Below are 23,689 nucleotides of genomic sequence, written 5' to 3'. Positions count from 1 at the left end.
TGCCTATGTGCACATTTGTAGTATAGTTGGGTCAGGAAGGATGGTCGAATAGCTGACTAGTCGTCCAACAACTGACTAATCAATTTGTGAGGTTGACTTATAAGTTTGAGGGATGTGCTGATACAATCATATATATCGATAAAACGTAGCATGCAATGTTGTGTCATACAATATTGTAATGCACCAAACAAGCTCAAACTCACACTGGCATTTCTCAGTGTGGCCAGAACGGTTCCTATGAGGCATGAAGAGATTGAAAACTGAACCCGCAGGTTCATGCTTTCTCTCGCAGACTCACTGGCTCTCTCTAACCTTTGAATCGTGATCCAATAATAATAATATATATTCAAATCGAGAAATCTGTATTGCAATACATATATCGTGATGTGGTTGCCAATACTCAGCCCTAATAAGTTACTTCAATTATAGCTTTAATTTTTTTTTAGAAGCAGTGCTACTGCTAAAAAAAATGGAATTAAAGGAAGTCCACCCAAAAATAATAATTCACTCATCATTTACTCACCCTCATGGCATCTCAAACGCACATGATTTTCTTTCTTCTGTGAAACACAAATGTATCACAAACAAATACAATCAGTTTTGTGTGAGAAACTGACCAAAATGTAACTTATTATTCACTATAAATCTTGACATCAGCAGTCTCCTTGGCGCATTCCCGAGAGAAGTTTGATTACACTTCCTTTCTACTTGGCACATGCCCAGAACGTATCTCTTCAGAAGACATGGATCAAACTACTTGAGTTGAATGGATTACCTATTTGCTGCCTTTATGTCTTTTTTGGAGCTTAAACACACCATTTATCCTTGAAAATGTCTTTGTTTGTGTTCTGCAGAAGAAAGTCACACGAATTTAAGATGGCATAAGAGTGAGCAAATGATGAGGGCATTATCATTTTTGGGTAAACTATTCCGTTAATTTAGAGACGCAAGTTCTCAAAAAGGGTATTTAGCATGCTAACGGTAATAGTAAAGGCTCGTGCACAGTGTGCCTGCCACAGATTTAATCATATTCTGGGTTCAATACAAGTTAAGGTCAAATCGCATTTGTGGCATAACATTACCACAAATTTTTTTTTGACTTTCCACTCCTTTTCTTAAAAAAAAGCAAAAATCGAGGTGACAGTGAGGCACTTACAATGGAAGTAAATGGGGCCAATTTCTGAACATTAAAATACTCACTGTTTCAAAATCATAACAAAAAGACAAACAACATCCATTTTAACATGATTTTAGAGTGATGAAATCACTTACTAACCTTTTCTGTATAAAGTTATAACCAATTTTACAACTTCGTTGCCATGAGGATGTAATGTCAACAAACCCTAAAATGACTGTATAAATTATGTTTTTAACAATACAGTGCAAATAATACATGAGTTTTAACAGAGGTGCTTTTATAAAATTATAAGCTTCACATTTCTGCCTTTAAACCCTTCAAAAACTGGCCCCAACCATTTCCATTTTAAGCACCTCACTGCAACCTCGATTTTTGCTTTTTTTAAAGGAGGGATGATTTGAAATACATTTTGGTGGTAATCAACATTATGCCACAAATGCTGTCAACTGAGCTTAACTTATATTGAACCCGGAATATTCCCTTAAGGTCATTAGTCCAAAAAAAATAAATGTGTTTTGTGGCCCCTGTGCTGCATCTAGCTATGTTGGAACACAATAACATGTGTTTTGTAAATGCCCCTTAATAAAAGTGTCTAATTTGTGTCTCTTAAACAATGACTCCAAAGCAGTCTAATTACAGTACATTCATACAGTATTCAGACCCCTTAATTGTTTTCACATTTTGTTATGTTGCAGCCTTATGCTAAAATTTTTTACATTATTTATTTTTCACTTCAATCTTCACTTCATACCCCATAGTGACAAAGCAAAAACCAGATTTTTGATAACTTTGCAAATTTATTTAAAAGCAAAAACTGAAATGCCACACTGACATAAGTATTCAGACCCTTAACTCGGTACTTAGATGAAGCATCTTTGGCAGCGATTACAGCCTCAAGTCTGATGTGACAAGCTTTGCACACCTGGATTATGGGATTTTCTGCCATTCTTCTCTCCAGATCCTCTCAAACTCTGTCAGATTGGATGGGGACCATCAGTAGGCAGCCATTTTCAGGTCTCTCCAGAGATGTTTGATTGGGTTCAAGTCCAGACTCTGGCTGAGCCACTCAAGGACATTCACAAAGTTGTCCCTAAGCCATTCTTGTATTGTCTTGGCTGTGTGCTTAGGGTCATTGTCCTGCTGGAAGGTGAACCTTCAGCACAGTCTGAGGTCCTGAGTGCTCTGGACCAATTTTTCATTAAGGATATCTCTGTATTTTGCTGCGTTCAGCTTTCCTTCAACCCTGACCAGACCCCCAGTCCCTGTCGCTGAAAAACACCCCCACAGCATGATGCTACCACCACCATGCTTCATTGCTGGGATGGTATTGCGCAGGTGATGAGCGGTGCCTGGTTTCCTCCATACATGATGCTTGGAATTGAGTCCAAACAGTTTAATCTTCGTTTCATCAGAACAGAGAATCTTGTTTCTCACAATCAGAGTCCTTTAGGTGCTTTTTTGCAAATTCCAAGCGGGCTTTCATGTGTCTTGCACTGAGGAGAGGCTTACGTCTGGCCACTCTGTCATAAAGCTCAGATTGGTGGAGTGTTGCAGTGATGGTTGTCCTTCTACAAGTTTTGCCCATCTCCACACATGATCTCTGGAGCTCAACCAGAGTGACCATCAGGTTTTTGGTCACCTTTCTTACCAAGGCCCTTCTCTCCTGATTGCTCAGTTTGGCTGGATGGCCAGCTTTAGGAAGAGTCCTGGTTGTTCCAAACTTCTTCCATTTAAGAATTATGGAGGCCACTGAGCTCTTGGGAACCTTCAATGCAGCCAACATTTTTTATAGCCTTCCCCAGATCTGTGCCTTGACACAATCCTGTCTCTGAGGCAGTTCCTTTGACCTCATAGCTTGGTTTTTGCTCTGATATGCATTTTCAGCTGTGAGACCTTATATAGACAGGTGTGTGCTTTCCAAAACATGTCCAGTTGGACTCCAATCAAAATGTAGAAACATCTCAAAGATGATCCAGAGAAATGGGATGCACCTGAGCTAAATTAAGTGTCATAAAGGATCAAAATACTTATGTAATGTGATATTTCAGTTTTTTCTCTTAAATAAGCAAAGTTATCAAAAAGTAATGATAGTGAACTTTAGGAGGAACACCCCAACATTGACGCTGCTCACCATTCTGAACAGTGTTAGCAGTGGAGTCATTCAGGTTCCTGGGCTCTACCATCTCACAGGACCTGAAGTGGGAGACCCACATTGACTCCATTGTGAAAAAGACCCAGTAGAGGTTGTACTTCTTTCGCTAGTTGAGGAAGTTTAACCTGCCACTGGTGCTGCTGATACAGTTCTACTCAGCAGTCATTGAGTCTGTCCTCTGCACATCTGTCTGATTTGGTTCAGCTACGAGATCAAACATGAGAAGACTACAAAAGAACACTTCAGATTGCTGAGTGGATTATTTGTTGCCCCTGCCATCCCTTCAAGAACTGTATAATTCCAGAGTGAGGAAAAGGGCTGGAAAAATCACTCTGGACCCCACTCACCCAGCTGACTACCTTTTTGAACTGTTACCTTCTGGCCGGCACTACAGAGCACTGACACACACACACACACATAAAACAGGTGATTCTATTTGGATACTTTGTTATGTGTTATTTCTGTTAAGGGAATTGTAAAATTAACAATCTTCTCAGTAGCAGGCTAACAGCTAGTTGTTTACTAATGGTGGCTATGGAGCTCCTCTCCTTTCTCCATGCAGGTTTTTGTCCAATCACAGGTTGCAGCACCTCCCACAGTACTACAGTCCCTATATGCCCCAAAAGTATCTACCCCAGAGTAGAAGCTAAAAATGTCCCCTAAAACGGCTTCGAGGAACTATATAGTTCCTTAGGTGTGAAAGCGACAAAAGGATTAAACCCGGGGAAGAGTACCTAAAATAGGCTTTAGTACCGCCAGTGGGAAAGACCTTATTAAGGTTACTGCAACATGATCTTCCAAAGAAGCAGTCTTTTCTTCTGCCATATTACCCACTCAAACCAGATAGACACTTTTGACCTATTATAATTTAGCAAATATAGCTGCACAAAAAGCCACTGAATGGATTTTTGCTGTTTGTAATAACAATTAAAAATATTTATGATACAAAGTCATACATAAACAAAGGACAAACATAATCTTATCCAACTCTTCTATGTAAAGAAGTCTCTCTTTATATAAAACTAATCTCACTACTGTGATCTCCAAATGGGAAGCAGATTTACTGACCTGCAGTTTGGCTGCTTTACCAGGACCATCTGTGCCCAGTACAATGTCTGACAGAGTAAATATATCTTGAGAAATGCTACATGTCATCTTCATGCAATGAAATGTACAAAGAGACATGCAGACTTGTTTCTTTCCTCTTGGCCTACATTAACCCTAACAAATAAAGACTGCAGAGGAAAGGAGAAATTACCCACACAAGACTGATGCTCCATATTGGATTTGCCTGTGGGTGAACAACAAAGGCAAGCACGTAAAAATTCAGATGGGGAAAATGAAAGCAGCCCTGTGTCAGCAATTCGCAAGTTCAACTTGGTAAGGAGAGGCTAGGGGTAAAACCTCACTTGAATAATTTCATTTTTGCCCGTGAATTAAATAGTACCTGTGAAGTATCTTGATGTCTCCAGTGCGGTTTTCTATCCTCTGCTGACATAAAGTATTTCCTATTTACAGAAAGTTGCGGAGAGACATTAAAAAGAGCTTGCCCCTTTCTTTTAAATGGCTAATAGACTTTAGTTTACGTCACAGACATTACTATCACTAGTAAGAGTCAGGTGGCACAGAGCGCAACACCCTGGTCCTGGAAGTAAAACTCCTATTAATTTTTCCATAGGGGGAATCGATTTTTAATGATAACTTATAAATCAGACATACCATGAGTTCCCAGGTTATTAATCGATGATATGATACTTTTGAAGCAATCTGTCTGCATTATTTCAACTTAATTTATAAAAAAAAAATCATATTTAATAGCGGAATGTGATGAATACCTACACTAACCATGATCCTGCAGAGAAATATCCACAAATCAGAGAACAGTGGCAAAGCCTGCCAAAAGAACACGCCCACTCCCATGACGCACTGTGAAAGACACAAAAGTCTCCCAACCCATTCAAACTACTTAGATATTTGTATATATCTGAATATTTTGCAACATGTTTTTGCAATAAAATTGAAATGTAGCAACCCTCTACGATCATGTTGGAGAAAGAATCGTCATTGGCTAGTAAATTTTTGTTTTTACTTGCTAGACATTTGACGACATGTAAGCATAATGTAACTAAAAAATATATTAAGCAAACTGAGAGAGGGGGCCTCTTCATATATATTCACACAATATAGTATATTGTAATTATTTTTTTGGGGATTTTGCTTTATGATTTTAATCACATTTTAGCTTTTTAAAAATGTACAAATTTCACATTCTATCAATTTATATGATGTCATGAAATCGCATTTTTACTAATGATACAAGCTGTTGTCACTGTTTGAAATTTCGTACACATTTTTAACAAAACAATTCACAAGGTAGGAACCTAATAATGAAAATTAGGGGTCACGATTGTGAAATTTGGCTGACAATTAATTGTCAAACAAATAATTGCGATTATGACGATTAATTGCCTGTTTTAGGGCTATGATGATTAATTTCCTGTTTTAGGGCTATGATGATTAATTGTCTGTTTTAGGTGTTTCACAAATATGACGATTAATTACCAAACAAACTCACTATGTGTGCTTCATGCACACAACAAAGTCGTTTATACAAATTTAGTTTGGGTCATATAATAAAATAAGGGTATATGATTTCCTTTTTAGGCTTCAAAAATGTATGAATGACAGTCAAATATAAAAGTAAAAAATTTTAAATAATTAAAATAATATTTTGATTATCAAAATATGTCTAAATAACAAATATATCTCTTATTTGTCCGATTTACTTTTGATTCATTGGACTTTTTCAATGTTTTGTTTTCTTTTGCTGCTTTTGTAACCCAGCCAACCTGTATAGCTATTATATTATGTAATAGTAAAATATTTCTGCCTTAAATTCTTCACTTTCACACATTATTATAAGGCTCTCTGATTAACTCACAAGCCCTTATTTCTCATGAAGGAAGACTTTGAGATTCTGTTTCTTGCATTTTATCATCTCCACAGAAATAGAGCAGGGCATCTCCTGTCTCACTGTTGTGTTATTAACACTGCGTGAATAAACCCACAATGACCACGGTCATTTGCCATTACATGGCCGTTAAGTGAAACTGGAGCGCTTTGCATTCACAAAATTAATACGTTTACACCTTGTTTATATTTTCGCGGGAGTTTGGCGCAAGTCTCTGTAGATGGCGGGCACATCAGAGCACTTGAGAAGTGGTTCATCTTCACACGCTCTCAATAGAGCTCCTCTTGTGATGTCCGTGGTGTGGTTCCCTGAGATGCTCGGAGTTCAACTGAATGAGATAAGTGCTTTTTCCTGCGGTTAAACAAGTGTATAAAACAGTAACCGTGCACATCCCTAGTTTGGACCAGGGGACTTTTTCGCTGTAGTACTGCAGGCAGTAATCAATCTTAAATATGCATAAACATGAGGTCTCATGAGATGGCACAAGTGATAATTATATAGAGTTAATGAAGAGATCAGAGAGACACAATGATGATTCATCTGGGATCAGGCTGATATGAGTGAGAACACAGTCTATCCAACCTCAGAGTTCCCTTGAAGTGATACAGGGGTGAAGGTTTTGCTGAAGAGCACCATGGCAACATGATGCACTGTATGGTATTAAATACACATGCCCTGCAACGTTCAGTTTTAACTGACTGTTGTATGCTCTTTAAGGAAGCTCTATCCTAAATACCATTTAGCCCTTTTCAACTGAAATAGCGATAGTTTGCATGCCGAGCCTGTGCTCCACTGGTTCATGGCCGGGGCAATCTGGAGACTTCCGTAAGCCAGCAGCGCTTTTCCACTGACTTCAGAACTGAATGGTGACGTTAATGGGTTACTACTACTTTACCTGTGCATAAACAAACATGGCACATCACAAGAGTGTTCGTGTACAGCTTTTACTCTTGTTTTTGAGTAATGCAATCCAACGATATTACATTGCTTAACAAGATTGTCGACATCTATGCTAAAGACGATGGGTTATTACATTATTTTGTATGAACTATGGCTTAACTTGCTAAATTCTGTAAACTAACAGTGGCATCATTATTAACATTGCTGTAACAGATGGTTATATTTGGAGTTTTGAAATAGCATAAAATATTATGTTTACGTCTTGATTGAGAATCCCTAAGTTTACTTAACAGATCGCTGCGATTTTCCGAAGTTAGTGAGTAGCTGGTCAAAAATGACCTTACTGAACAAAACAATGCACAAAATAAGATGACAACAGTGCAAGGAAAGCTAACAAAGTTGGCAAATATAGTAACTAATTGAAATCAGCAGCAGAGGACACCGGCGATTCTGTGTTTATCTCGTGGAATGGTTCAGGAATTCGCACCGGCCCAGGAACCCGCCCCCGAACCATGTCGGTGGAAAAGGGCTATTTGGTATTGTAGATCCCTTTGATAACTCTGAGAAACACAAAGAACTGATGCCAGAGCTGTAGGGTTTATCTCCAAGTAAGGGTGTATCACCATAAAAAGGAGTCCCTGGTCTTGAACCTATGGCATTCCCTTGTCTTTGTTCCATGTTTCAATGCCAGTCTCAGACACAAAGTACCTCTTTGTCAGTTCTCCACCAAAACAACGCAGATGGGGGAGAAAACAAGGCAGTCATTTTGACACTGCTCTTGACATCTGAACTCAATTCCTCTCCTCCACAAAAGCAAAACTGCCTCAGTGCCAGGAGGATGTACCAGTCCTCCAAAACTCAGCTAATACAAGTGAGCAAACACTAAGAACAACAATGCCGCTGCAATGCCTGAAAGCAGCAGTTATTCAGTGAACTTCTCATGCACTGTAAAAAAATATATTTTTTTTAGTTTTGACCAATACATTTGTAATTATTCCCTGTATTTCAAAATGACAGGAAAATTGCTTTCAAATTACAAGAATAAACTGTTTATCGAAATGTGTCACGTGATTTAAAAAAAAAATCAGTATAAATGGAATACATTAAATATCTGTTTAAAAGCTTTTAAATGACAATTTTAACAAAACTAACTGTAAAAAAGTATTCTTTATTGACAAAATAGCATAATTTTCTCTAATTTTACAAAAACATTTTTTGTAATGGCGATATATCACTGTCAAATACATAAAAATACTGTTAATAATACATTTAAAAATGTATAATTGCAAAAAAAGATATGACGTTAAAATATTGAACTGGAACAGACACCTTTATTGTTGTGCATATTAATTTGGACATAATATCTACTTATTTATTGAACCATATCCGAAAATATCAGTCTAAAGAGAAACCAACCTTCAGAAAACAGTAATAAAAATAAAAAAAATTATGCGACCCATTTAAAATACTTAATCTATTCCAAATCCGATGCTAAATTCTACTGAAAAGGGGCATTTATCTGCGACGTGCTCGTCTTGAATTATGATCATTGTACATTAAATATAGAACATGACACGCATTCACTGAATCAACATTAGCGAATATTTAACAGTTATATTTATTGAAAACAATTGAATGAATAGTGCAGGATTAATGGAACAACCCTAAAAGCCTGTTCTAAACGGAAATCACCAAGTAAAAGTTACTTAACATATTAAAACAGTCAGGACATTGTTGAAAATAATTAACAGGTAGACTAAGCCAAATCTATGAGAGAGAAAAAAATGCGCTGAAAAGTTGCGCGTATTTCACGACGTGCAGTCGTGCATTAACCATTGATCTAATATGACAGCTGTTCGGTAAAGAACGTCAACCAATAACAGTTACGATGTAAAAAAAAAAAAAGTAGCTATTGGATAGAAAAAATAGGCCTGTGATGTAGCCTACAATAACCCTAATGTATTTTAAACATGACGTGCACACAGAATCAAAGATATTTTAACCTGTTAAACAGTCGGCACCTCGTTGAAAACAGCCGCCTTAATCAGCAGATTAAAAAAACAAATTCTAGGCTACTTACTCAAAAGCATAAATTTTTTGATGAGTAAAATTAGCCCGTCGACATGGTGAAAGACGGGACTTGACTCACCTGAGGCGTCTATCCTGCACTTGCTCAGCAGAAAAATAACATCCAAGCATGCACAGATGTAAAGAAGACTCAAATGTGAAAACATCCATAGCGACTTTCAAACATTTGGAAAGCCGATTTTCGCACCACCGAAGTGATTTCATAACTACATTGCTGAGTTTGCTTGTCTAGTGAGAGGATATTTTCCTGCGAGTGAGAGAGGGAAGAAGCACGTGCAGCCTGAGGTGAAATTAAACTCTGTATCTGCTCCAGATATCCTCTTTTTTAAATAATATTTGTATTATTAATTCTATTTAAAATATGTAACATTAATATGACAGTAATTTAAGTGCAGCCTCTGTAAAAATATAAAGCCAAACGTAAATGTGTAAAAAATTATGATCAGTTTAATGGGGGGAAATATTAACCGACTAGTAATTCCAGTGACGACTAGCAGCATCAGAACCTTTCAGTCGACTAGTCTCGCACATCCCTACTAATTAGAGGACTTTTCTTTTGGAGAAGGAATACTTTTGTTCAAACACATGCTTATTTGATTGGATGCTGTCTCTGAGTGTACTTTTCCTCCATCAGGATGTTCGCTGCTGTCCGAGTGGATTCAAAAGTAATTTCAAGTTCAGTCATAACTTCTGTTATTATTTTTATAATACGGGAACTACACAAATATTAAATTGAGATGTATTTACATAAATATCCCTAACAGTACTTAAATGTTGGAAGGAGACATACAGCAAGTTGCTGGTTTAGGTAACTGAAGTAACCTCTTATTTTAACTTCAGTTTAATGATGATATTTTAGGTTATGTAGAATACAAAACAAACAGCAACAGTTATCTTAGAGCGTTTTATCTGTCTACATGATATTTTAAATGATGCAGCCGTGTTTAACTTAAGCAGCTCCTCGGTGGATCGACAGAGGTACAATTTCTACATTTTACAAGCATTTTAACATTGAGGAATTTTTGTTTAGTGGAGTTAGCCTGTGATTCTTTAGATTAAGTTTTTTAAGGTTACTGTTGTGTAATTTAACTGATAGACTTATCAGACTTCTCCCCATTCTAAAGAATATTGAGAGCTTAAAAGGACTCGTTTAGACTAGTTTCACGCTTTAGTTAGAACAAGGTGGCTGTATTTTGTTGTTCGCATGGTACACGTTTCCGAAGTAAGTAACAAGTGTGTGTGTTTACTGTAAAATACCCATATTTTTTTTATTTGATCTAAATGGGCAACAAACTGTTGTGTACATGCACAAGTTTGATAATTTGTAGGGATGTCTTTTAATCCATAGTGAATATAACTAGCCTTTCTTATCTCTCCGTTTCAGGTGTTTGTCGAGTAGCGCTTTACAAAGCAGAATCTACCAAACACACGTATGCAGAACTTAATTGGCACAGTCTTCGCTGATGACTTTAGTCAGAAGGCATTGGAGTAGGAAAAGACTTCTGGTGAACTTGCAGAGTTTCTCTTGATTCGTTACTTAAAGGTATTATGGTCTTAGTTGTTTAATATTGTTCTGTGGTTCAACAGACCTTGATTGTACACAGAATAATTTGAGCCTGTCCCAAACTTAAAGGGATAGTTCACTCAAAAATAAAACCTCTCTCATTTACTGACCCTCATGTCATCCCAGATGTGTGACTTTTTTTCCTGTACACAAGATTTTTAGAAGAATATTTCAGCTCTGTTGGTCCATACAATGCAAGTGAAAGGATACCAACATTTGAAAACTCCAAAAAGCACATAAAGGCAGCATAAAAGTAATCCATAAGTGTCCAGTGGTTAAATCCACATCTTCAGAAGCGATATGATAGGTGTGGGTGAGAAACAGATTAATACTGAAGTCCTTTTTTTAACTATCGCTTCAGAAGACATATTTAACCACTGGAGTCGTATAGATTAGTTCACCCAAAAATTAAAATTCTCTCATCATTTACTCACCCTCATGCCATCCCAGATGTGTATGACTTTATTCTGCTGAACACAAACAAAGATTTTTAAAAGAATATTTCAGCTTTGTAGGTCCATTTAATTCAAGTGAATGATAGTTGATAAAAGTAATCCATTCAACTCGAGTGGTTTAAACAATATCTTCAGAGGTGATCCAGTTAGTTTTGGGTAAAAACATACCAAAATAAAACCCCTTTTTCACTGTACATCTTGCCATTGCAATCTCCAAGCACAATCATGATTTCAAGTTCGATTACACTTCCTGGTGCTTAATGCAATTGTAGAGTGCTAGATAGCGCTATAGGAAGTGTAATCAAGCTTGAAATCATGATCGCCAAGGAGATTTATAGTAGAAAATTCATTATATTTTGATCTATTCTCACCTACAATAAAACCAACTGGATCACTTCAAAAGATATAGATTTAACTACTGGAGTCATATGGATTACCTTTTATGCTGACTTTATGTGCTTTTTGTAGCTTAGGTTTTGGTCCCCATTCACTTGCATTGAATTAACCTACAGAGCTGAGATATTCTTCTAAAAATATTTGTGTTCTTCAGAAGAAAATCATACACATCTGGGATGCCATGAGAGTAAGTAAATTACATGAGAATTTTCATTTTTGGGTGAACTATCCCTATAATGGTGAGTGTACTGAAAAGTTGTATTCACCTTATGTTAGAATATGTTTATGATTTAAGCCCAGACAGAATCTGTGCGTGCAGAAAACTCAGAAAACATTTCTCATTTCTTAAATGTTCTACAAATTCCCCATCACTTGCATGTTGTTTGTAAAATAGTTCGGCTAATTGTGTGATGCTTTTAGCAACCATTAAGTGTACAGCACTCTCTGAAATATTTGTTTAAAGGCGAGGAGCTCTGTTGTCGGCTCAGGCCATCTCTCATTTGATTGGGATTTTGATGTGTGTTCGAGTCACTGACTTTCCAGTCTTACTCCAGATACAGTGCTGTGAAAAAGTGATTTCTTCTGTTTTTGTGTATATCTCATACTAAATTGTTTCAAAAATTTAAAAAAAAATTTAACATAAAAAAGGCAATCTGAGATTTTAAATGATAATGTTATTTATTGAAGCAAAAAAGTTATCCAACGCCTATATAACCCATGTGAAAAACTAACTACCCCCTTAAACTTAATAGCTGATTGTGCTACCTTTTGCAGCAACAACTGAAACAAAATGCATCCAATAACTGAGATTAGTCTTTCACAACGCTGTGGTGGAATTTTGGCCCACTCTTCTTTGCAGAACTGCTTTAGTTCAGCCACATTGGAGGGTTTTCGAGCATGAACTGCCCGTTTAAGGTCCTGCCACAGCATCTCAATCGGGTTCAAGTCAGGACTATGACTAAGCCACGCCAAAGCTTTAATTTAGCTTCTTTTGAGACATTCAGAGGTGGACTTACTCCTATGCTTTGGATAATTGTCTTGCTGCATAATCCAGTTGTGCTTGAGCTTCAACTCATGGACTGATGACCGGACGTTCTCCTTTAGGATTTTCTGGTAGAGAGCAGAATTCATGTTTCCCTCAATTATTGCAAGTCGCCCTGGCCCTGAAGCAGCAAAGCATCCCCACACCATCACACTACCACCACGTTTGACCATAGGTATGATGTTCTTTTTGTGGAATTCTGTGTTTGATTTACGCTAGATGGAACGGGACCTCTGTCTTCCAAACAGTTCCACTTTTGACTCATCAGTCCACAGAACATTCTCACAAAAGGTTTGAGAACCATAAAGGTGTGTTTTGGCAAAATTCAGACAAGGCTTAATGCTCTTCTGGGTTAGCAGTGGTTTTCGCCTCGCCACTCTTCCATGGATGGCATTTTTGGCCAGTGTCTTTCTGATAGTGGAGTCATGAACAGTGACATTTCTTGTTCATGTTATATCCGCTAAACCTTAAATAGCAGCAAGTCTGAATTCCAAGCTTCTGACACCTACCTGTTGCAAAATTGTCCATATCTTCTCTTATAAAACAGCAATTTTATAGTAGCGATCTCCACACACAGTTCTTTCCAAAAGGGTTGTTTAGTGTAAAACATGTTGAAGATTTGCGGAAAGGTGGTCAATTCATTATGTGGTGAGCCGTTTCCTGAAAAATGCAGTTTATTCAGCACACTGAAGCATCTCCTCCATAGACATCCATTAAGAAAAAAAAAAAAAAAAAACGGCCTCGTCTCCTCACCAGTGTACCGCCCATAGAATGCCTATGGGACTGCTGCGCTATGCTATTTATGCTATACTTGTAGGCTCCCCTTAGAAGGGCTCTGATTAAATTTTTACAGATGTAATAATGCATTAAATCAAAATAAGGCTATGAACTGCATGTAATGAACATGAAACAACAAAACACAATACAAACCCAAATCTATACATGGTGTAATATTTATCATAGCAGTCAGACTACGATTTATGTAGTTTGTGTGCATGTATATGCAGGCATTGTGCTTATGTGCGTCTCATTCACAGATGATTATAGCACACATATGTAACAGTTCCACTGACTGTATAACTTATTAAATGTGCAACAATCATAATTGGAATAGATAACATCATACAGATCAAATAAAACATTAGAAAAAACTCTCAACAAGCACATTCGTTCCACTCTCAAACTATTGTTTTTAGCCATCTCAAGTCACTCTGTGAGAATCATTTCAAGACATATGTACCATTTTAGTTTGTGTTTGTACTTGTTTTAATCACAATGCTGTAATGCAAGTTATTTCCCGCATTCTGTTTATGTTTCATGAAGTAATAAGCGAAAATGATTGCCCCCAAGTAACATACATATGTTTTTATCGCGTTTTCATTTATTGCCTCATAAAACAAACAGAATATGGGAAATGGCATGTCGTTACTTACAGCAGATGACAAAAACCAGCCCCAAACAACATAACTAGGTGCAGAGATGTTGAAATAATCCTCACAGAGCGACAGACACATTGTGCACACACGCACTGTCGCTTGCGGCTGCCAGAGTCCCTGTCTGAAGGGGGAATAAAAAGCTGCAGGCAGTCAGAGATTCTCAGCCGCAAGCAAATAAACCGCCAATGATATACTGGCCGCCGATATATCGTGCATCCATAGTCTGAATAAATTTTAAAATCCAGCACTTTCAACACATTTTTTAAAAAGTGCACGGTAATGCACTGAATTGTTTAGAACAAAGACATGTGCAGTTGTTCTGGAGTTGAATGGATTCATTGGCTGATTCAGTCGCAATTATGGGATGTTAAAAACTTCGATCCACTTGAGTCGAGGCCCATTTAAAAGTGCAAAGATACCTCTCATTGCTCATGCTATGCAGGTTCCAGATTTTGCATTTCAATGAAGGCTTTTTCACCGCTACGGACAATAAGTGCATTTACATGGACACTAGAAAGCAGCGTATTACGAGAACGTGGCTTATTGAGAGAAAGCTGCGTGCCTGTTTACATGTACTGTATAAGCGGCATATTCTTAACTCGTGTATACATGCGGCTTGGTGAGAAAGCAGCGTTCTCCATAGCAACATAATATCCCCAAGATGCTTCTGTAAATAAACACGGCATCTGAGAAAGACTGCTATTTTACTCTGTTGTAAAATATGGCCACAGTTAGAAATGCAAGGCATGGATAAATGTTCACGGCAGCCTGAAGGGAAAGCAAAACATCAGCACAGCTTCACCAAAGAATGACCTAATGACATTTCATCAATCTTCCATTTACAAAGAACAATGTTCTATTTTTAATGCCCTTTCACATGGACAAAATCACGTACAGACAAGTGAGAGAAAATTAATGGTAGCCTCACAAAACTCTTAGCGCAAAGTGAAAACCACCCTGTGTCGTGACATTTGAAATCTGTCCACCCATCAGTTATAGCAAGAGAATCAAGTCAGCAAAATGCAGGAAAATCTGCAGAAAATGTGAGTGGTGCTTGCCAGTGCAAAGCTTTCTTCTACGATGCCAGGATGTTGCTATGTGGTTGTTAAGGCTTTCTGAGTGGTTTTAAGCGTGTTGCTATGCAGTTGTTAGTAGTGTTGTCAAGGTACCGATACCAGTAAAATTTCATGATTCTCGATACAAATTTCAAAACCAAAGGAAAGATAGGTAATATGCAATTGAACACACTCCTTTAGCCTATTATTTTAAAGTAAATAATAAATTAAAACAAATGTTCCTCAATTAAGTAAACATTGCTTCTAGTTTTTTTTTAAAAGTAGGACCCTTTGAAATCAGTTTAATTATATGATGATGCACAACAGAGCATCACAATATAAATTAAAAAATGGATGAAAACTTTTATTCAGTACAACAGCATTCTCGCTTGTGAGATATAGGATAAACATAATAAATACATTTTACTGAAAACTAGTATTACATTTCTGTCTGAATTTCTTAAATTTCAAGCATCAAGCTTTTATTTTAAAACTAATTTTTATTTTGACGTGAAGGCTTTTCCGGTTCTGTGCTTGTGACGGTAGTTTTCACACTTCTGGATAAGACGTAGGTTATATGACACAGTGTGATAATGTGCAAAATGCTGTGATTTAATTATATCAGTATAAAATCTACAGACGCTGCTCATGTCACAGTATATGTGCGCTCTATTCCGTCATATACTACAATAAGCACAGTGCCTGAAGCTCATAAAATAGAAGTCAAAACTGCCAACCCAAGTCTCTTCAGAGTAAGTCTATGGGATTTTGTCACCCCTTTTTCATCTGCCAGGCAAAAATCATAGGTCTAATTGCTAAGAAAAGTAAAAGCACATCTATCCTCAAGTCGTGATTTGAGGTATCATTCAATCACAGTAAAGCCCTCTACATAGCAAATAAATCACTCGCATATGTGACCAAATTTGCACTATGCGACTGAAATATGAATTTTATAAGCCACTGGTGAGTAAAAATTCAGATTTTTCTGAATTTTTTCAGAGTGTGAGTTGTGTAGTGGTGAAGAATTTCTTTTACTGAAAAAGGCGGCGGTGATTAGGAAGCTGGATTCAGCCTCGTCTTTTACAGCATGTTGTGTCTCGTGAGCAATCTGAAGAAAATGTACCTTATTTGGCTGCAGTGGGTCCGGATCTGTCGTGATCACGTTTGTGCTGTCTCCGTCACTTTAGTTGAGCCTTGGAATGTCACTGACATTGCACTTAGCGATGTCAACTCTGATTTTGGTTAAACTGTTCCACGGACTGTTCATTATCAACATTCTCCATTTTAAAGCAAGCCTACAGACCAGTTACATGCCTGTTGGACATCTGTTAGAAGGTAAAAGTATTGCAAAACTCAAAAGCTTGTAGATTTGAATTTGAGAACGTGTACAATAATTATTTGTACAAGCAAGTCATACCTGTTTTACAAGTCAAAGTTTCCTTTTGCTTCGTTCACTGTATTTTGTATCCAAAGATCTAGGCAACCGATTTTCATTTCATGTCTTTTAAAATCCTTTGTTATTTACAGTCAGTTGGTGATCAAAAAGATAAAAAGAAACATTATTTCTAATCATACATTGCACAGATGAGGGAAAAACAACTGTGTAACTTTTCTCGTTAATGTGTGCTGCTCTCATTCAACCGTAAACACTTGCTCGTGGAGCTTTTCTCTTAAAGAGACAGTAAAAATTTAGCGCTTGTTATACATATCAATAACTATGTTTACATCCAAGGGTTTTTTTGCGACAAAGGTGTAGTGCATCAAAGTTTACCGATATAGCGAATGGAAACTTTCAAAATTTCACAAGTGTTGACATAATATTTTTCCTTTTAACTAGCATATAAACTCTACGTCTATACTTCAAATGTCACGAAAAACTGGTTTGGAAACACTTTGTCGATAAAATTGGCATTAACGCAAAAATGCTAAAATTTACCCCAATTGTTAGCCTGTGTTAATCATGACGACAAGGTATACATCCTTGAAAGCCAATTTGTTGTACGTGAAGCATTACTCGCACTGTTATGGATTGGTCTTAACGGCATACCTGCACAGATCCGATGCTGCAAACACATCTGCATCATGACACGTCCAGGAGTGCCAACACAAATATCTCTCATGCACCTGTAATTGACAAGTGCACAGAGAACAAATGAAAGGCCACTCTTTGCGATTAATTTATTTGCGGTAGCCATCTGTTTATTTATTAAAGTTGCTTTTCCACACCATCCAAAATAATAGACGGCAGTCATGGAATTAGCCCACAATACAAAAAACAAATTTCTGTACACACACAATACATCAGTGTGCTTTTTTTGGAACAATAACATAGCCCAATTCTATAAAATTATTGTTTAGCTTACTTTAGAAAAAATACAAGCAAAATTCCCTGTATTAAATTAAATTAGCAAACAAATAAATAATTAAATAAAAAATTAAATTAAATAAATTACCAAATGAAAAAATAATATTGTTAGGCATTTATATTTGCCTTTTCTGTACACAAATTTAAATTAGCCTTACCCTGTTCTATAGATGAAAAAAGTCAGATGAATGACATTCTCAGAATGTTCTACACTTTTTTAAAGACTATAAACTATCAGAACTATTTGTCCAATGCTGAGTTCACTTTCAGAAAACTAGCTTTTTAACATTTTAAAACATTTAAATATTTTAAATCTAACCCTATTTACGTCGGATCGCATGTGCTGAGCTACTTCAGAAAATGTAAATTGTATTATGACACAAATTAATTTTAGATGATAATCAAGTTCAGTTGGTCATTAAAAGTAGCTGGACAAATATGTGGGACACAATGCAGTTGTGATGGCGATGCTTTAGATTAGGTGATTGTGCAAAATAGCCTATTGAATTTTAGGAATGTATCATATGTAAACCCTGATATTACACCACAACAATTTTTCTTTAATAGCTGTGCAAACACCATATACAGTTGAAGTCAGAAGTTTACATACACCTTAGCCAAATAGATTTAAAGTCAGATTTTCACAATTCCTGACATTTAATCATAGAAAATATTCCCTGTCTTAGGTCAGTTAGGATCACTACTTTTTTTTAAGAATGTGAAATGTCAGAATAATAGAAGAGAGAATGATTTATTTCAGCTTTTACTTCTTTCATCACATTCCCAGTGGGTCAGATGTTTACATACACTTTGTTAGTATTTGGTTGCATTGCCTTTAAATTGCTTAACTTGGGTCAAACTTTTTGGGTAGCCTTCCACAAGCTTCTCACAATAAGTTGCTGGAATTTTGGCCCATTTCTCCAGACAGAACTGGTGTAACTGAGTCAGGTTTGAAGCCCTCCCTGCACGCACATGCCTTATCAGTTCTGCCCACAAATTTTCTATCGATTGAGGTCAGGGCTTTGTGATGGCCACCCCAATACCTTGACATTGTTGTCCTTTAGCCATTTTGCCAACTTTGGAAGTATGCTTGGGGTCACTGTCCATTTGGAAGACCCATTTGCGATTTATGGTGGTTTTGGAGCAGTGGCTTCTTACTTGCTGAGCAGTCTTTCAGGTTATGTCGATATAGGACTCGTTTTACTGCGGATATAGATACATGTCTACCTGTTTCCTCCAACAACTTCACAAGGTCCTTTGCTGTTGTTCTGGGATTGATTTGCACTTTTCGCATCAAACTACATTCATCTCTAGGAGACAGAATGCATCTCCTACCTGAGCGGTATTTGTGGCTGCATGGTACCATGGTGTTTATACTTGCTTACTATTGTTTGTACAGATGAACGTGGTACCTTCAGGCATTTGGAAATTGCTCCCAAGGATGAACCAGACTAGTGGAGGTCCACAATTTTTTTTGGCTGATTTCTTTTGATTTTCCCATGATGTCAAGCAAAGAGGCACTGAGTTTGAAGGTACGCCTTAAAATACATCAACAGGTACACCTCCAATTGACCCCAATTAGCCTATCAGAAGTTAATTGTCTAAAGGCTTGACATCATTTTCTGGAATTTTCCAAGCTGCTTAAAGGCACAGTTAACTTGGTGTATGTAAACTTCTGACCCACTGGAATTGTGATATAGTCAATTAAAAGTGAAACAATCTGTCTATAAACAATTGTTGGAACAATTACTTGTCATGTACAAAGTAGATGTCCTAAATGACTTTCCAAACCTATAGTTTGCTAATATGAAATCTGTGGAGTGGTTAAACAATGAGTTTTAAATGACTTCAACCTAAGTGTATGTAAACTTCTGACTTCAACTGTACACATCGATGGATGGTCCTTATACTAAGACCAAAAGTTTCCCCCACTACTTAGTACAGGTTGCCGGCTTGAACAGGTCCATGATGATTCGCTTCCGGGTCGGAACCAGTGGCAACCTGCGACAGGTCAGGCCAATATTACCGTCCTATCAGAAGGGCAACTGCTCCCTTTTGATTGCAATTCCTCCTCTTCTGATTGCATTTATTTGTGAAATTAAAATGACAGTAAGCTGGCTAATTTCAATAAATTGTTTCAATACTCTCCCCATTTTACAAAGACTTCGGGGGGAAAAAAATTAGGGACATCTGGGAGGCGAAAGGTACACAATTAGCGATATACACACATTTCTGTATGGAAACGGCTTAAGGGCAGTTTTCTTTTGCGATAAACCAAAACGTATGCGACAAGTGTTTTTTTAAGCATGACGTCATCAAGCACACCACTTTCTCGATAAAAGGCCATCTGAATGGAAACAGGCAGAAAACGGCATATTTCGCAAACTTTTTATATGCATTTTAACTTTGTCGATAACAAAACTGCGTGAAAAGTGGATGGAAACTAAGTTAACGTAAACTCAATGTAAATTGCACAAGTGCATATAAAAACATTCAACAAAATGTAGTAAGTGTAATAAATGTGTAAATATATAAATAAAGGTACAATCATACATTATGAAATATTGTAACTTTAGAAAACACTGTAAATATGAAAGAATTTCAAAAATACAAATCGTTAACTAATCTATGCTATTTTTTTTTTTTTTTGCATAGCAGTTTTAATATAGTAGCACTTAAAATATTCTTATAATAGAATTATTAATTCTATTTTCATTAGGTTCCAACCATTCAATTGTATGAAAGTTCAAACAGCTTGTATCGTTATTAAAAATGAAAATTCATGACATCATGTAAATTGATAGAATGTGACATTTGTACACAAGCTAAAATGTAATAAAAAAGATCAAAAGTGAAATATGAAAATAAAGTTTACAATCTTGCATACTTTATTGCGTGAAATCATATATATGAAAACTAATAATAAAATAATGTAATAAAATAATATTATGATGCCCCCTTCTCTGTTTTCTTAATATTTTTTTTAGTTTTCAGTTGCATTACACTTACATGTTGTCAAAAGTCTGGCGAGAAAAAAAATAAAAATGACTAGCCAATGGCAATTAATTATCCAACGTGTTCGTAGAGGGTTGCAGTACAAACAGTAAAGATGTTACATGCCAAAGTTTAATACTTAGGAGTTTTGACAAACCCTAATCCTAAGTATGCACAATAATGATCATATTGATGCTTGCCATAGCAAACATGAGTAGTCTAATTAGTCATCCTTATACCTGGCCTATTAGCATGACTCTCGTGAATGAGCTACATTCATTTATCAGTTTGTATTTCAAACATAGGTGAGATTTGTTCAGCTGTAATCAGTGGTGATTACAGATGATGAGGCAATACCGATGTTGTGAGCAGAGGCCATCTGCAGTGGCACTGAACTACACAGTTCACGCCTAGTGGATTACAGGATCACACACAGATAAAAGCATTCATAGCTCCGTGGCAATTTAGCAATTGGACTGTGTTGAGAAACCGCAAGCAGGCAGGTGTGTTTGTATCGGTGCAACTTTCTCAGCTCAGTGCATTTGCTACTTTATTCCTCTTTCTGTGTTACTGTTCACAGGCTTGAAACAAAGGCACTTTGGTCTCCAAGCATCGCCGCTGCGGCCAGAGGAGCAGAACCTTCCTGGAGCCAAGCCAAAGACAAGCGTGACCAGATCAGAGGGAGATAGTAGATGCCAACACACCTACATTCTCACACTACTCAAAATGCTAGAGATCAAATATCAATTCATCAGCATTCACCTGAAGGAGTCAAACCATTAAAACACTAAAATTGGATTAAATTGAAATTGTAGGGTTCTACTCTGATAGAAACAGGGACAAGATGAGATGGTCTATAAAGCTCCTTCTAATTTCAGACAACAGTCATGGACATTTTACGAGACTCCAGCCTACAACCAATGGCTTTTAAAAATTCAGAGCAAGAGCAGTTGTTTTCCGTTCCAAATGCTGTCCATCTGTTAGGTAAATGTGCAGGCCTTCTTAAGACTAATTTAAACCAGCATGGGCTGGTTTGCAAGAATCTTGTCTGATCTGTCCAAATGAACTCAATCTGCAAACTTGTTGGAGTGGGGGGGAACTTGACCATATGGCACAATTTAAAGTTACCTACGGAAAAGTTAATACTTTTCAGACATGGAAGTGGGGTTGAGCAATTTCATCAAAAAATGCTGGTGAGCAAAAATGTTTGATAGTTGCACAATATTTATTTTATTTTTTTTCTCCCCTTTTTTCACCAATTTGGAATGCCCAATTCCCAATGCACTCTAGGTCCTCGTGGTGGCGTAGCGACTCATTCCTGGCAGAGGATCAAACTCGGTTGCCTCCGCGTCAGAGACCGTCAATCCGTGCATCTTATCATGTAGCCTGTTGAGCACATTACTGCGTAGACATAGCACGTGTGGAGGCTTCACGCTATTCTCCACGACATCCACGCACAACTCAATACACGCCCCACCGAGAGCGGGAACCACATTATGCGACCATGAGGTGGTTACCCTCTCTAGCAACCGGGCCAATTTGGTTGCTTAGGAGACTTGGCTGGAGTCGCTCAGCATGCCCTGGATTTGAACTTGCGACTCCAGGGGTGGTAGTCAGCGTCTTTACTCGCTGAGCTACCCAGGCCCCCAATAGTTGCACAATATTAAGGTTTCCATAGCTAACTGCTACAGTTTTTGACTCCCACTGTACATCACCAAAAATATACAGTATAAATGCTTGATTAGGGCACAATGGTGCTAAAGACTGATTTCATGAAAATTAAGTGACTGGCAACATACAGCAAGCCACGTAAAACTTATTTCGCAAAAATGTAGGTACAGTAATGTGATTCTATGAAACCAGGTTTAAAAGACTGATATTAAGGAAAATGTGTTTATTCTGGTCCCAAAGTATATTATGCAAGAATTTTTTTAATTGAACATTGATGGAGTAACACAAATTGTGTGACAAGAAATGGTGTTATAAAACAGAATGTGTAAAAGGGCTCTGGTTTAAAAGAGTAGGCCTTAATAAATTATATAAAAAATAAAAAATACAGTTAAACAGCAAAAATTATAGATTAAATAACTACATAAAGAAACATTTAGGAAATGTGCTGAATGCTTAAACAAAACCAAGAATAAAAATGTAAAAAACAACAAGCCGACATTCCATGTTAGTTAGATTAAATGTGTTTATTTCTCTCTCAGAGTGCAGAGGACTCTATGTGGACCTGACCTCCATGTGTGATCACAGCAACACTGGCACCTTTTAATGAAGTGGAGTCTCAGGCGTGCCAAGAGATAAACGGCCAGCTGCTGATGTACCCCTGCTCAGATGACGAGAAGTTGATACTTGGGTGAACTGAGCATAAACACTGGCATGTTGATGGAGGCGAAGTGACAGCTTGCTCGGTGTCAAGTTCCAGCAGGAGGAGAGCTGGGGGGAGATCAGGCCAGGCCAAAATTTGGCAACGCCCCGGCAAAGAAGACAAATTGTTTTGCAGTGGCCCGATTTGGCACGCTCCTCCTTGAGATAAATTACTCTTCCCTGCATGCTGAACAGAATCTGTGCTGGAGGGGACAGGGGGCTGGTGCAAAGGGCAGTCGATGCAGGCCAGGAATGCTCCGTGAGCCCTTCCCTTTCACTCCTTGAATTGGGTGACAAAGAACAAGGAATCTGACTAAGAGCTGAAGCAAGGCAGAACAAATGTGATTTAGGGGTGTATGCAAGTATTTTGAGAATTCTGTTTTGGGTGGAGTGATAATTTGTTTGTGGGAGTACAGATAATGAGGTTTTTTGAAACCAATGCCAGGATTTTATCACACTCGAGTGCTTTTTTGCAGCCTCCACAAATCACTCATGCTCTGATTTGTGCCTTTTGTTTTTTCCCCACATCTCATTTTCAATACTTGACCACCCCGATGTCACTAGGTTTGGATGAGGCACCATCAACACAAAACATCTGACCAGTCTGCTATAAATGTAGGGCCTACATTCTCTCTGATTGCATCTGATTGGATTTGGCTTTACCCATAAAAAACCATCCTCCCTGTGATATACTACAGATTATACTCAGAAGATTAGTCGACCCCACAATTATGTTAAAGTTTAATGGATACTGCAAGATTGC

The 23,689-nt window shown here is 37.4% G+C and overlaps 1 protein-coding gene across 2 annotated transcripts in view; it reads right to left on the bottom strand.

Annotated features, from left to right (window-relative positions):
* LOC127430389 (bifunctional heparan sulfate N-deacetylase/N-sulfotransferase 1-like) overlaps positions 1 to 23,689 on the bottom strand; it is a 133,004-nt gene that overhangs the window by 96,824 nt on the left and 12,491 nt on the right. Inside the window, exons 1-2 of one of the 2 annotated variants that reach the window (XM_051680110.1) lie at positions 16,615 to 16,696; positions 16,321 to 16,522 (exon numbers count right to left, since the gene is read on the bottom strand). The exons of the other annotated variant lie outside the window; for it this stretch is intronic. The gene's annotated coding sequence lies outside the window, so the exon portion shown is untranslated. Of the gene's footprint in view, positions 1 to 16,320; positions 16,523 to 16,614; positions 16,697 to 23,689 lie in introns of those variants that run through there. 2 annotated transcript variants of the gene reach the window in all.

The sequence above is a fragment of the Myxocyprinus asiaticus genome, chromosome 40 (genome assembly GCF_019703515.2).
Source record: "Myxocyprinus asiaticus isolate MX2 ecotype Aquarium Trade chromosome 40, UBuf_Myxa_2, whole genome shotgun sequence".
Classification (NCBI taxonomy): Eukaryota; Metazoa; Chordata; class Actinopteri; order Cypriniformes; family Catostomidae; genus Myxocyprinus; species Myxocyprinus asiaticus.
This window is presented reverse-complemented; position numbering and strand designations above follow the sequence as displayed.